Raw genomic sequence first — 14,825 nt, 5'->3', positions numbered from 1 at the left:
GTACGAGTCTCTGTGGAGGCACGGGGCGAGGGAAGAGCCCGCTGTGAAAGAGACGGGGCGGGGCCCCACCCCGGAAAGAGATACTGCTTCGGAAGACGATGATTCGGATGTGTGGCACCTACTTCCGTTCGTTAATTCCCTGGTACCAGAAGGAGAGGCTCCTGACCCTTCCCCCACTGAGTTAGGTGGGAGGAGGGAGGGTTTTGGGGGGGCAGCCTGGGATACAGCCGGCCTTGGTGGGAGAGAGGGTGGAACCAGAACCCGAGACAGTGGGCTCCAAGTTGCCGAGGGGTCCCAGTGAGGGAGCGGGTGAGGGTTCGACGGGTAGACCTGGGGTGTCTCCAGTGGTGTCTGAGCCGGAAGGGTTGCCAGAGGAAGCATGGAGGTCTCAGAGAAGTAGGAACCGCCCCCAGAGAGGTTGACCTGTGTAGCGCCTGGGAGAACAGAGTGTGATCTCTACCGCCCTGGGAAGTTATGTCACTGTTTTATGCACCTGGGTTGGGTTTTGTGTTTTGCAAGGTGGATTGGTGAACTCCTTTAATGTCATGAGGACATGACCTTATTTGGTGGGGGGAGAGTGTAAGGGGTTTCTTCTTTTATGTTACTGCAAAGGCTAATAAAATGGCCCCTTTGTTATGTTATAATAAAAATTGTTTTTCTGTAATAGTAACTGCGATGTAAGGAGTTCTCTCTCTCCCTACTTGTTTGGGTTATATTATTGATAAGAGAGAGAACGAACCAATGAGTGTCCATGTTATTCTTTTTGTGGGTGATATTCTGTCTCATATAGCTGGTAATCTGTAAATCGTATATTGTGTGGTGTCTGATATTTGATGTGCGAGTTTGTACCAGGTGGCATTACATAGCAACGACACAACCATGAGACACGGTTTGGTGGGCGGACGGGGATTCCCCCAGATAAACACGAGCCGATAGCCCTGAGCGTTACACAACCAATATACAAAAGAAAAACTGCAAGTACGAAAGAAATGCAATGAGTAAATAATACTGAGCAACTCGTACAAAATGCCAAAGCAACTCAGCTGGCCAGGCAGTGTCTATGGATACGAAGGAACAGTGGACGTTTTGGCCAAGACCCTTCGTCAGGATTGGAAAGGAAGAGGAGAAGTCAGAGTAAGTTGGGAGGGGGAGGAAGAAGTACAAGGTGACAGGTGATAGGTGAAGCCGGGGCGGGGGGTGTGAAGTAAAGAACTGGGAAGTTGATGGGTGAAAGAGATAAAGGGCTGGAGAAGGAGGAATCTGATAGGAGAGGATAAAAGACCGTGGAAGAAAGGGAAGGGGAGAAGCACCAGAGGGAGGTGATGGGCAGGTAAGTTGAGAGAGGGGAATGGGAATGGTGAAGGGAGGAGGGGGGTGCTGGAAGGCAATTGCCAGAAGTTCAAGAAATCGCTGTTCATGTTGGAGGCTACCCAGATGGAATATAAGGTGTTGCTCCTCCAACCTGAGTGTGGCCTGATTGTGACAATGGAGGAGGCCAGGGACTGAATGGGAAGTAGAATTGAAATGGATGGCCACCGGGAAATCCTGTTTTTAATGGCGGTCACAGCAAAGGTGCTCAGTGAAGCAGACTCCCAACCTACGTCGGGTCTCACCAATTTACAGAAGGCCACACGGGGACCACTGGATACAGTGGATGACCCTGAGAGACCCGCAGGGAAGGTTGCCTCCAAGGTTTACGCATGTGTGGGTGCACACATTTATGCCACCAGCGCACAAAGGAATCTAAACTGCACACAAGAGATTGTCACCCTCAACCTCGTTGGCAAGTTAAGTATGTTTCACGGACCTACACAATTACGTTTCCCTTTCCGGTTTCTGATGCGGGCGGTGTTGATGACGTGGAGTTTTACGATGATTTTTCTGCAGATTTTTAGAACTGGCTTATTTATACTGTTTTTATTGAAGAAATTATTCAGAAGACAAGTGGACAAGGGAGTCACATTTCACTGGAGGGAAATGTGCTTGGTGGTGCTATCCTGTTGGAGATGTCGGAAATTGGAGTATTATGTGCTGGATACAGACCCTTGTGGGGTGGTTGGTGGGAACGAGAAGCCCTAACCCTAGTGCGGTGACGGGAGGGCAGTTGTGTGCAATATAGAAGAAATTTTGGGGAGGGCAGTGTTGATGTCATGAATCGAAGACCCTTTCTTTTAAGGAGGAGGACATCTCACTTTTTTGGAATGAAAAGGCCTCATCCTGAGCGCAGATGTGGTGCAGTCAGAGGAACTGGGACAAGTGGACAGCATTTTTTTCAAGTGACAGGTTGGGAAGAAGTATAGTTCTGATAGCTGTGAGAGTCAGTGGGTTTATAAAGATAGCAGTTAGATACACTGTCTCCAGAGATCGGGAACAGGGAGGGAGGTGTCAGAAATGAACCAAGTAAAATTATGATTATGAGGACATTCAGTCCCCTTTTATTGTCATTTAGTCCATAAGTTGTGGAATCAGTTCAGCATAGAGGTGGGTGGAGTTATCCACGTTGGTTCAGGAGGCTGATGGTTGAAAAGTAATAACGGTTCCTGAACCTGATGGTGTGGGGCCTAAGGCTCCTGTACCTCCTTCCCGATGGCAGCAGTGAGAAGAGAGCATGGCCAGGATAGTGGGGTCCTTGATGATGGATACTGTTTTCTTTTGACATTCCTCCTTGTCATGTATTCAATGGTGGGGAGGGCTTTTCCTGTGATGGACTGGACTACGCCTACCACTTTTTTTTTCAGGCTTTTCTGTTCTTGGGTATTGGTGTTTCCATACCAAGCTGTCATGCAACCAGTCAGAATACTCTCCACTGCATCTACAGAAGTTTGTCCAAGATTTACATGACATGCCGCATCTTTGAGAACTTCTAATAAAGTAGAGGTGCTGTTGTTCCTTTTATGAAACGGCACATGTGTGCTGATCCCAGGACAAATACTCTGACAGGTTATTGCCAAGGAATTTAAAGTTACTAACCTTCTCCACCACTGATCACCGATGAGTACTGGTTCATGAATACCTGGTTTCTTCCACCTATAGCCAATAATCAGTTCTTCAGTTTTGGTGACATTGAGTCAGTGACAACTGTGGCATATTCATTAAGATCCAAATATTGTCCAGTCCACCAATTCAAAATATTCCTGTAGGTGCTCCTTCGCTTCACTTGACCTTTGTGGTACTTACAACTGGGTCTGTGATCCTCAGTCTCTACCTGGAATAGAAATACAGCCAGGTGACGGATTTGCTGAAGTGTGGGCTGGGACAGTAAGCATTCTTGTTGGTGGTGTAACAGTGGACAAGTGTGTTGGTGCCTCTGGTTCCACAGGTGATATCTTTGTGGTATCTGGTCCGACACTTCAAGTAGACCTGATTAAACTCCCCGGCACTGATCGAAGTTGACTCCGACTCTTCGTAACCTCATAGTCCCCTGCACACCAAGTCTTCTTGTTGGAAGCTGCCTTTCTAACATCCCCCAAGGATACACGCATTGTCTGAGTAATATTTTCTATCCATCGTAGCCTCTGTTGCCCCCTCCTTCTTTTACCTTCTGTTTTACCTAACATGAGAATCTTCTCCAAGAAATACTGCTGTCTCATGATGCGGCCAAACTATTTGAGCTTTTGTCTCATAATGAAGCCTCCTAGTGAGCAGTCCGGCTGTATTTCTTCAAGTATCGACTTGTTCGATCTTGCTGTCCAACGACCTCTGAACACTTTCCTCCAACATCCAAGTTCAAAGGTGTCGATTCTTTTGTATTCAGCCTTACTGATACTCCAGCTCTCACAGCCGTACATCTCAACTGGAAATGCCATAAACTTGACTATACAGATCTTCATAGACAATGTTATGTCCCTCCTCTTCAGTATCTTATCTAAATTTCCCATTGCTCTTCTCCCCAGAAGCAAGGGCTGTTTAATTTCATGTCTGCGGTTACAATCTATAGAAATCTTCAAACCGAGGAAGACAAAATCCATCACTGCTTCCACTTCCTTTCCATTTATTAGCATGGAGTTAATGAGGCTGGCTGACATGATCTTGGCTTTTTAAATATTGAGCAACAAGCCAGCTTTTGCACTTCCTTCTTTTGCTTTGATGAGAAGCTTTCTCAGATCCTCCTCACTTTCCGCCATTACAGTAGTATCATCTGCATATCTGAGGTGGTTAATGTTTCGTCCGGCAATTTTGATTCCAACATTTGAGTTCTCTGGACCAGCATTCCTCGTGATGTGTTCAGCATATGGATTAAATAAGTAGGGTGACAGTATGCAGCCTTGACGTATTCCTTTCCCTATCTTCAAGCAGCCTGTTGTTCCGCGTTCAGTTCTAACTGTTGTGACCTTCGTACAAGTTTCTCATAAGGCAGATCAAGTAGATAACAAACTATGGCAAGAAGGCATTAGGGTCACTCTTTTGTGACTGCTGATCACAGTGCACGGTTTTTCCAATGCCTATCTGACAATGGCCAGCGGTGAAATGTTTGCCACCAGGATGATTGTGGAAAACCCCCTCGGCAGATGAAGTGGATGTCGCTTGACTGTTTGATGTTCCAGGTTGGGTGAGCAGGACTGAGACAGAATTGCCATGTCTGTGCAGCACAATGAGTTAATCCTGAAATAACACAATCTGACTCCTCTTCCTTTCAGAGACTACATTGTCCTGTCCTTGCAGTGGATGGTGAAATCCTCAGGAGTCGGCCTCGACTGAAATCACAGGGTCGTCGGTGTTTTGGGAGTATGTGAAAGTGCCTCCGATGTTCCCTCTAAGGTGTGCACGTGCACACACATCTTTTGCTACTAGCGTGCTCAGGAATTTAAACTGCGCCCTCTACCACATTAGCGTGTTAAGTATGTTTCATCATCGTACACAATCTTATTTCCTTTTCTGGTTTCTGAAGCGGACAGTGTTGACAACGTGGAGTTTGAGATGACTGATCTGCAGATTTTAAGACTGGTTTATTTTTTCTGCTTTTATTGAAGAAATTATTCAGTACACACAAATTGTTGTCACTGGGCAAAAAAAATTGCACAGCATAAGATATTTGTGCACACTGGTCTTTAGAACTTAATGAGGACATTGGGAGCCTCCATGTTTTTTTCAGTCAAAGTGACCATAAGAGCCATTGATCTCATCTGTGAGTGAAACCATGTCACACATGTTGTTTGGTTTTACTTTCTAAGTGTTTCAGATCATGAGGGGCATAGGTAGACTAAATGTCCTCAGTCATCCTCCCAGCATTAAGGAATAAACAGCTGGACAGCACAGGTTTAATGAGAGTGGAAAGATTTAATAGGAACCAAAAGGCCAACTTTTTCACCCAGAGTGTGTATATTTAGGGCGAGCTGCAAGAGGAAGTGGTTGAGGCATGTACTTATAACAGATATTTGGACGGATACATGGATAGGAAAGGTTTACAGGGATATGGGAGAAATGTAGACAATGGGAGCTTGGGCAGCAGAGACCAGTTGGGCCAAAGGACTGAGTGGTGTGAGGGTCCTGGAGCTGACCGGCCGTGTGGGGTGGGCTCACCTGCTCCCATTGGCCCAACCTCAGGAGAGCACAGAACTACAGAGAGCAGCTCAGCACTGGGACAGAAATCCGGAACCTGCTGAGAGCCAGGTCAGCTGTATTCATGTCTGGAGATCAAGAATGCTACGAGAAGTGCAGGTATCATCTCCGGAAAGCCATCTCTTGGGTGAAATGGAGATTCCAGAGTAGACTGGAATCAACGAGTGATGCTTATCAGCTGTGGCAGGATTTGAACACTGTACCCTCCTGCAAAGTTAAATCTTGCAACATAGGGGGCAGCAGAGCTTTGCTTCCAGATGAGCTCGATGCCTTCAATGCTGGCTTTCTCCACTATAGCAAGGAGGAACCATTGTGTTCCACCATTTCTCCCGATGATCCTTTGGTCTCAGTATCTGAAGACGACGTGGGGGCTACCTTCAAGAGAGTGAATCCAAGAAAAGCATCCGATCGGGACTGAGTACAGAATATTTATGCTGACCAGCTGTATTCTGGTGTATTCATGGATATCTTCAACCTCTTGCTCTGATAGTGTGTGGTACCCACCTGCTTCGAGCAGACTTCAGTCATACCAAGAAGTGCACGGTAACCTGTCTAAATGGCTATCGCCCAATGGCACTTGCATCCACAGTCATGAAATGCTTTGAGAGGCTGGTGTCTTGTCTGAATGAAGTCCTGGATCCGCTCCAATTCACCTACCTAAGCAAAAGGTCTACAGCAGGTGCTGGCTGGTGTCTTGTCTGAATGAAGTCCTGGATCCACTCCAATTCACCTACCTAAGCAACAGGTCTACAGCAGGTGCTATCTCCTTGGCTCTTCACACAACCCTGGAACATCTGGACAGCAAAGGTGCATATATCAGGATGCCTGTTATCAATTACAGCTTGACATTTAACACCATCATCTCCTCAGAACTAATCAGTGAACTTCAAGACCTGGGCCTCAATACCCACTTGCGCAATTGGATCCTGGGTTTTCTCACTTGTAGACTCCAGTCAGACCAGGTTGGCAAAAACGTTTTCTCCATCAGCACAGGAGCATGGCAGGGATGTGTACGAAGGTCCCTGCTGTATTGGCTTTACTCCAATGACTGTGTGGCTAAATACAGATCCAACGCCATATACAAGTTTGCTGATGACACCACTGTTGTGGGCTGTATCAAAGGGGGAGAAGAATCAATATACAGGAGGGAGACTGAAAACTTCGCTGAGTGGTGTAATAATAACAACCTCTCACTCAATGTCAATTGTATAAACCAGAGGTCTATGAGCCAGTAATCATCGGAGGATCAGAGGTGGAGAGGGTCAGTAACTTTCAATTCCTGGGTGTTGCAAATTCAAGAGGATCTATCCTGGACCCATCATATAAATATTTATTGCAAAGAAATCACAACAGCACCTGTACGTCCTCGGATCTGCAGAAGTTTGGCATGTCATCGAAAACCTTGGCAAACTTCTATAGATGTGTGGTGGAAAGTGTGCTGACTGGCTGCATTATGGCCTGGAATGGGAACACCAATGTCGTTGGGTGGAAAATCCAATAAAAGCTGGTGGATTTAGCCCAGTACATCACAGGGAAAACCCTCCCAGCCACTGAGCACATCTACATGAGAAGTTACCATAGAAAAGCAGCATCCATCATCAAAGATCCTCACCATCCAGGCCGTGCTCTTTGCTCATTGCTGCCATCAGGTAGAGGATACAGGACCCCCAGGACTTGCACCATCAGGTTCAGGAACAGTTACTACCCCCAACCATCAGGCTGTTGAACAAAAGAGGATAGTTACACTCATTTAAGGACTCTGTTTTATTGTAATTTCTGCTTATTATTTATTGCTATTTATCTATATATGCATTTCCACAGTTTGTTTACAGCTGACAGTTGCTGATGTTTACAGTTACTGTTCTACAGGTATGCTAAGTATGCCCGCTGAAAATGAATCTCAGGGGTGCAGGTGTAACGCCCTGGGAAAGGGTTCACTGCTAGTGTAATGGTTTCTCTGTAGCAGCAGTGCTTGGGTTATGACTAGAGATAATGGGGGCTTTGGAACGTGCGACGTCCAATGAGAGGAGTCTTTTTCCTTCTTGTGTGCCTGAGAGCTAGGTATTTGCGGGCTTTTGTTCGGCAGAAGATGGAGAGAGAAGATGCCAGAATGGAGAGGTCATAGACTGCAGGGCAGAGTGGACTTGGAATGGGGTTCGGAACCGATGACATCTGGGGGAAATTGATGGAGAGAGAACAGATGGGAAAATCACGAGCTCCACCATGGACTGTTTCATTAAAATGGGCCTTTTTCCTTTTTGTTTCCTTTACAAAACCCTATAGTCAAATTAAGAATTCTAAAGCTCAGTCGTTTCGTTGCATATCGTGTACTGTTTGTTATTTCATGGTACTGATTTGTAACAGGGGAAGACATCACGCAGCATTCACACAAACCAGATTTCACTAGCTTGGCGGGGCCAGAGACTGTCTTCCCCTAGACTAATGCCAGCAGCTGAACCTGATGGTTACAATTGTGGGGGCTTGTCCGGGATTGATTTCGCTGGATGCTGTATGATTGCCCTGAGCATTGAACCAGTGGGTTGTGTGTTTAAGTCTGTGCTGGGGTGGAGCAGTAACTAATACATGCGTGTTGAGTGGGGTAGATATTCGTACTCTGGATGAATTGCTAATTCTCCTGTTAAGTACCGTTAAAAATGCCCAGGTCCAAAGTCCCAGCCCATTTTCTGGAATAATGCCCATCCCCCAAGGGGGAAGAGGAGTATGAGACCTGGGCAGAGCAGCCCTCTCAGTTGTCAGATGAGTGACAGTGCTCTGATGACATAAAGAGACAGAGATTGAGAGTTTGAGTGGGCGCGAGGTGAGGTTGCTCATTGACCTTTGTTTTCGGACTGACAAGGACGATCTACCAATGAAGACTTGTCTGAAGTATGTGTCTGACATGAGAAGGGAGCTGATGTCGCGGCTGCCAAGCAGAATCAAAAAAATAAGAGGAGGTATGATCAAAAGGTGAGGTTCTCCCAACTCATGCCAGGAGACCGAGTCCTTATAAAGAATTTGGAGCTACCTGGGAACCATAAGTTGGCCAACTGCTGGGTGGCTACGCCCTATGTGGTGGAGAGTCAGATGCCAAACATACCAGTTTTCTGGGTGAAACCAGAGGATGGGAATGGGTTTATCAAGATTCTTGATCGGAACCGGCTTCTGCCTCTAGGTTGACTCAGAGCCCGACCTGGAGCCTACACCTGGTAAGAGGACTCTGAGACAATGCGGAACCACTACAGGACCAGCAGTAGGAGAGATTAGTCCAGCCCCCTCTCCTGAGTGGGATACTCATTCAGAGGATGAGGATATGGGGGTGTGGTATATGCTGCCTTTTGCTAATTCCCCACTGATTGAGGAAGAGACTCCCAACTTTTCTCATGCTAAGCCAGGTGGAATCGGGGGTCTATCTGTAGACAGCCTGGGTTGCAGCGGGACACTGCAAGGGATGAAGTGGCTCAGCCAAGGGACAGAGGGATCTGAGTTGCAGTTGGGCACCAGTGATAGACTGGGGAAAGCCTTGCCAGGTGGACAAGAAGTATCCCCAGTAGTGTCAGAACATGAAATCATAGATGAGGGGAACTGAGTTCTCCGAATTAGGAGACCGCCAGATAAGGTGGCCTATGTACCACCGGGGGAACAGAGTGTGGCCTCTGCTGCTGTGGGGAGCTATGTCACTGCCTTTTACACCTGGGTTGAACTTTGTGCTTTGCAGGAAGGGTTGGCAAATTATCTCAAAGTCACGAGGACGTGACTAAATTTAGTGGGGGGGGGGCGTGTCTAACACCCTAGGAAAAGTTTCACTGCTAGTGCAGTGGTTTCTCTGTAGCAGTAATGTTTGGGTTCTGACTAGAGATAACGGAGGCTTTGGAATGTGCAGTGTCCAATGAGGGGAGTGTTTTTCTTTCTTGTCCACCCAAGAGCGACGTATTCACAGACTTTTGTTCGGCAGAAGATGGAAAGAGAAGATGCCAGAATGGAGAGGTCATAGACTGCAGGACTGAGTGGATGTGGAATGGGGTCGGAAGTAGACGATTCCGGGGGAAATCGATCGAGAATGGATTGGAAAACCATGAGCTCCAACGTGCACATTAGACTGTTTCATTAAAATGGGCCCTTTTACTTTTTGTTGTCTTTACTAACTCTAAAGTCAAATTCAGAATTATAAAGCTCTAATTGCATATGGTGGTACTACTTGTTATTTCGTGGTCCTGATTTGTAACAGGGGAAAGCATCATGCAGCATCCTCACAAATGAGATTTCAGAAGTTTGGCGGGCCGGAAAGTGTGTTCCCCTGGACTAACGCCGCCTGCCGAACCTGAGGGTTACACTTGTATGTTCTCTGATAATAAATTTACTTTGAACTTTGTTTTACAGATGTGGAGTGTCCTGAACAGGGGACCATGGTAGACCAGGTGTCTAACTTGCCACTGATGAATTCTTGGAAGCCAATATCCACCAGGATGGAGGGATGGGGTGGAAGAAAGATGCTGAACTCCACGAGTGTGGCTGGACAGACAGTAACTCAAGGTGAGGCTTCACTTTCTGTGCATGGGGACTGAAGTTGAGTTGCTGGAGTCCGTTTCAGAGTTGGAGGGGGAGGGGTTAAATGGCCCTCAGCAGTCTCCCAACCTCCTTCCCTGGATCCCAGCCCTTCTCCCGCTCCATTCTCCTACAGCTGTGCTGTAGGGGTCAGTTTTAGACCAGAAGGTGTTGCAGCACAAAGAGGCCATTTAGCCCATCAGATCTGCTGTTCTATTCGGCAATGGCTGCTTTTTTCTCAACCCCATTCTCCTGCCTTCCTCCGGTAATCCTGAACATCCTCACAAACCCCTATCCGTCTCTGCTTTAAACATTTAAATGTCTTGGCCTCCTCAGCCAATAAATTCTGCCTCGCCACACCCTGGCTGAAGAAGTTCCTACTTGTCTCAGTTCCAAAGTGACTTCCCTTTTCCCTGAGGGTGTGCTGTCAGCTCCTGGACTCCTGCAGGAGAGGATGGAAAATCCTCTCCATTTCCACTCTACCCAGGCACTATCCAGGAGGTTTCAAAGAGATCCAACCGCTTTCCACCATTCTCCTGAGCTCCATCCTCCCTAATGGTACTCTTCCTTACGAAGGAACTAGAAACACACTTACCAGAACTCTCACAATATTGCAAGCACACGCAGAATACTGGAGCAACTTGGCAAGTCAAGCACTGCTGAGGCTGCATTTGGAGTATGGCAATACCTTTTTACAAAAACAGTGCAACGGCCCAGTTTCTGAACTCAGTGACCCAGTCGATAAAGGCCAGGGCCAACCACCTTCACCATCCTGTCCACCTGTGGATGCTGGGTCAGGCAGCAGGGGAAGGGATGATTGACACACTGTTCTACAGTCTATATTGTACTGAATATTTCTAATTATAACATTTCCATTTTCCAGTGACAGTGGGAGTTGGTGTGCCTATCGTTCTGGTTCTTGTTCTGTGGTAAGTGACCTCGTCCCTTCCTGGGGATGCCCAGCGTCTGCTCTCCCAACATCTCAACAGTGGCTTCCCCACACCCCTCCCCATCTTCGTGACATTCTCCATTTCTGTAAACTTGTATGGCCTCTGCACCACTTCCCATTTATGTGACCCTATACGTCTTCCCCCTCTCCGTGACCCCTTCCAGCCCATACACCCCTCCCTGTCTCCCCACAGTGATCAGACTGTGAGTAACCTTCCCTTCCATTCTTCCCCAGGTGCTTGTGGGATGGATGTTAGAAAACACAAATATTAGCCTGGATGGAGATGCACAGTCCGATCCCACTATCAGCCATGTTACTGCCTATTCTGGCTGCACCCCCAAGACTCTAGAGGAATCCACCCCAGTCTCTCTCCGGAACTAAAACCCCATCCTGACAACGTTCTGGTGAATCTCCCCTTCATACGGGGCTTCCCTGCCTTGTGTCCACGGACCCTTTGGTGAACGGTATTGGTCCATGGCATAAAATAAAGTTGAGAACCCCTGCCTTAAGACAAGTTGGAAAACACCTACTTGGGTTAGTCACAATCATTCCTCCCACATTCATATTACACCCCACATCAGTTGGTCAAACATGACACATGTGAGGTTCAGCACAAGTCACACACTTCAATCAGAAAAGCATCCTCCCAGCACAACCCTCTTTGTCTGCAATCATCAGCCAATTAGATCCAATTATCCAATTCAACTTGGACACCGAGTGCCTTCTGGACCTGCTCTTCACACCCCGCCCCCCCCCACCGCAACCCAATCAAAGACCTTAGCAAAGTGTATCTGAATAAATTCTGCCTCATTGTCCTGGTCAATTTATCTTAGTTACCACTTCATTAAAAACTCAGGCAAATTAGGGGAGGGGGTGATAAGAAATGCTCTGTTACCAGCTCTATTACAAGAATTAACCCTCAGTAATAATAATAATGACTAGTTAGGTACAGAGAACCACATATTTCTTCACAATTAACTTTATTGTCTCGACTAACAAGCACATGGGTTGCTAGCCCCATATCCAACCCTCCTCCTTCCGTCGCTGGGTTAGGGATCGTCCATAGTGGAGTTAGATTCATCTGTTCTATATTTCTATTCCTGGCCTAGCGTGCAGTAATCCAGAGATGAACACCTTCAAGGTCCTGGTTTTCAGCCTCTTTCCAAACTCCCTAAGCTCACCGTGCACAGCCCCTTTCCCTCTTTCTGCCGAGGTCACTGTGCAGTTCCCCCTGCTCCTTGAGAATATTCTGCAGCTGCTCTGGGACGTCCTCAACCCTGGCACCTGGGCGGCAACACCATCCCATTGTCCCTTTCTCAGCCTCAGAATCTCCTGTCCATCCCCATTAACTATTGGGTCTCCCATCTCTGTCTGACTTTGCCCTTCAGATTAACATAAAGGTTAAAGATAACTTTATTTCTCATTGGTACATCGGAACACCAAACCTGCAGTGAAATGCTTTGTTTGCATAAAACGACCAAGGATGTGCTGAGGACAGCCCACAAGTGTCGCCACGCTTCTGCACCAACACAGCCTGCCGACTCCTCACTGACACTCGCTCATTGGGCTCTAGAACGTGGGAGGAAACTGGTCCCTTGTCCCGACCCATCAGGAGCTGCACCTGGCCCTGAGGTTCCCTGACCTTCCACATCTCGCAGCAGGGTCTGCATTATAGTTGGATCTAGTGATATTGTGCCCCAGAGGTTCTTCAAAAGTCAATAATGAGGCCATAAGGCCAGTGTAGGTTAGAGCAGAATTGGACCACACAGCCCATCCAGTCTCCTCTACCGTTCCATCATGGCTGATTTATTATCCCTCTCAACTCCGCTTTCCTGCCTTATCCCTGTAACATTGACTAATCAAAATCCTATCAACCTCTGCTTTTAAACATAACTAGTTACTGTCCCACTACTGGAAACATCCTGTCCACATCCACTCTATGCAGGCCTTTCAGTATTCAATAGTTTTCAATAAGATTCCCCCTTCATTTTAGACTCCAGTGAGTCCAGATCCAGAGCCATCAAATGCACCTCATGCATTAACTTTTATTCCCAGGGTCATTTTCGTGAACCTCTGGACCTTCTCGGGACTATAGCAGTTGATTAGATGTCCATAACAAACATTCTAGCTAAGTGTACAAACAGCTGTACTACAGTTGCTGAAAATTCATTGAACAGTTAATCAGACAGGTAATTATATACCGCAAATGTTATAAGCAAGTGCAGGAAAGTCAAACTACAGGAAAAAGAACAATGTTTCACTCCAACCTGGCTGTACCATGTGCCTGTACTGAAACATCGTGTAAGGCTCATCAATGAAATAAAACATTATGAAACTGTTCTTACCTGCACCTTCTCACTGCTCTCACTCCCCACAGCTGGGCCACTTACTCAGCTTCTTCACGCCAAAGCCCCCAGACCCGAAACTTCAGCTCCCCACTCCTACAATGGCCACTTCAGAACAGCCGGTCTGCTCGACCCCAACTTTTTCTATTAGCTGCTGTTTCATTACCTTATAACCCAATCACTATTAACTACCAGTTTGCAAATGTGTCTCCTTTAGGGTCACCTGAGGTAAAACCCACCAGCAAGTGCTCTTGCTCATCGCACCCTCTTCTCATTCCTGCCATCAGGGAAGAGGTACAGGAGTCTGAGGATGCACATTCAACATTGTCGGATTGGCTGCTTCCATTCCACCATCAGATTTCTCAATTGTCCAAATCTGATATATTTTGCTCAATATATTTATTTTTATATATTTCTTATTGTAATGTTTTTATTCCATTCAAAATGACGATTTTCATTATATATATATTATCATTGATAATAAACCGTTTTGGCACGTGTCCAAGTGGCTAAAGCATCGGTCTAGTGATGTGAAGGTCGCTAGTTCGAGCCTTCGCTGAGGCAGCGTGTTGTGTGTTCTGTCCTTGATCAAGGCACTTAATCACACATTACTCTGCGATGACATCGGTGCCAAGCTGTATCGGCCTAGGCCCTTCCCTTGGACAACATCGGTGGCATGGAGAGGGGAGACTTGCAGCATTAGCAACTGCTGGTCTTCCATACAACCTTGCCCAGGCCTCAGTCAACACCGAAATCAATGGACAGCTGAAGAAGAAGAACATAATAAACCTCATCTGATTCTGAACTTGCAAAAATGTCATGATACAACACACATAAAAGTTGCTGGTGAACGCAGCAGGCCAGGCAGCATCTCTAGGAAGAGGTACAGTCGACGTTTCGGGCCGAGACCCTTCGTCAGGACTAACTGAAGGAAGAACTAGTGAGAGATTTGAAACGGGGAGGGGGAGGGGGAGGGGGAGATCAAAAATGATAGGAGAAGACAGGAGGGGGAGGGATGGAGCCAAGAGCTGGACAGGTGACAGGCAAAAGGGATACGAGAGGATCATGGGACAGGAGGTACGGGAAGAAATATGGGGAGGGGGGAACCCAGAGGATGGGCAAGAGGTATATTCAGAGGGACACAGAGAGAAAAAGGAGAGAGAGAGAAAGAATATGTGTATAAAAATAAGTAACAGATGGGGTACGAGGGGGAGGTGGGGCATTAGCGGAAGTTAGAGAAGTCGATGTTCATGCCATCAGGTTGGAGGCTACCCAGACGGAATATAAGGTGTTGTTCCTCCAACCTGAGTGTGGCTTCATCTTTACGGTGGAGGAGGCCGTGGATAGACATGTTAGAATGGGAATAGGATGTGGAATTAAAATGTGTGGCCACTGGGAGATCCTGCTTTCTCTGGTGGACAGAGCGTAGG

At 47.0% G+C, this 14,825-nt stretch overlaps 1 long non-coding RNA gene across 1 annotated transcript in view; it reads left to right on the top strand.

Annotated features, from left to right (window-relative positions):
• The window catches only part of LOC134350237 (uncharacterized), a 40,093-nt gene extending 26,253 nt beyond the window's left edge, over positions 1-13,840 (top strand). Inside the window, exons 3-5 of the long non-coding RNA XR_010018854.1 lie at positions 9,937-10,089; positions 10,985-11,030; positions 13,613-13,840. This is a non-coding gene — a long non-coding RNA (uncharacterized LOC134350237). The remainder of the gene's footprint in view (positions 1-9,936; positions 10,090-10,984; positions 11,031-13,612) is intronic.
• The last annotated feature ends 985 nt before the right edge of the window (positions 13,841-14,825 follow it).

This window comes from Mobula hypostoma, chromosome 8 (assembly GCF_963921235.1).
Source record: "Mobula hypostoma chromosome 8, sMobHyp1.1, whole genome shotgun sequence".
In the NCBI taxonomy this organism is placed as follows: domain Eukaryota; kingdom Metazoa; phylum Chordata; class Chondrichthyes; order Myliobatiformes; family Myliobatidae; genus Mobula; species Mobula hypostoma.
The sequence above is the reverse complement of the archived record's forward strand: the minus strand, read 5'-3'. Positions and strand labels throughout refer to the sequence as shown.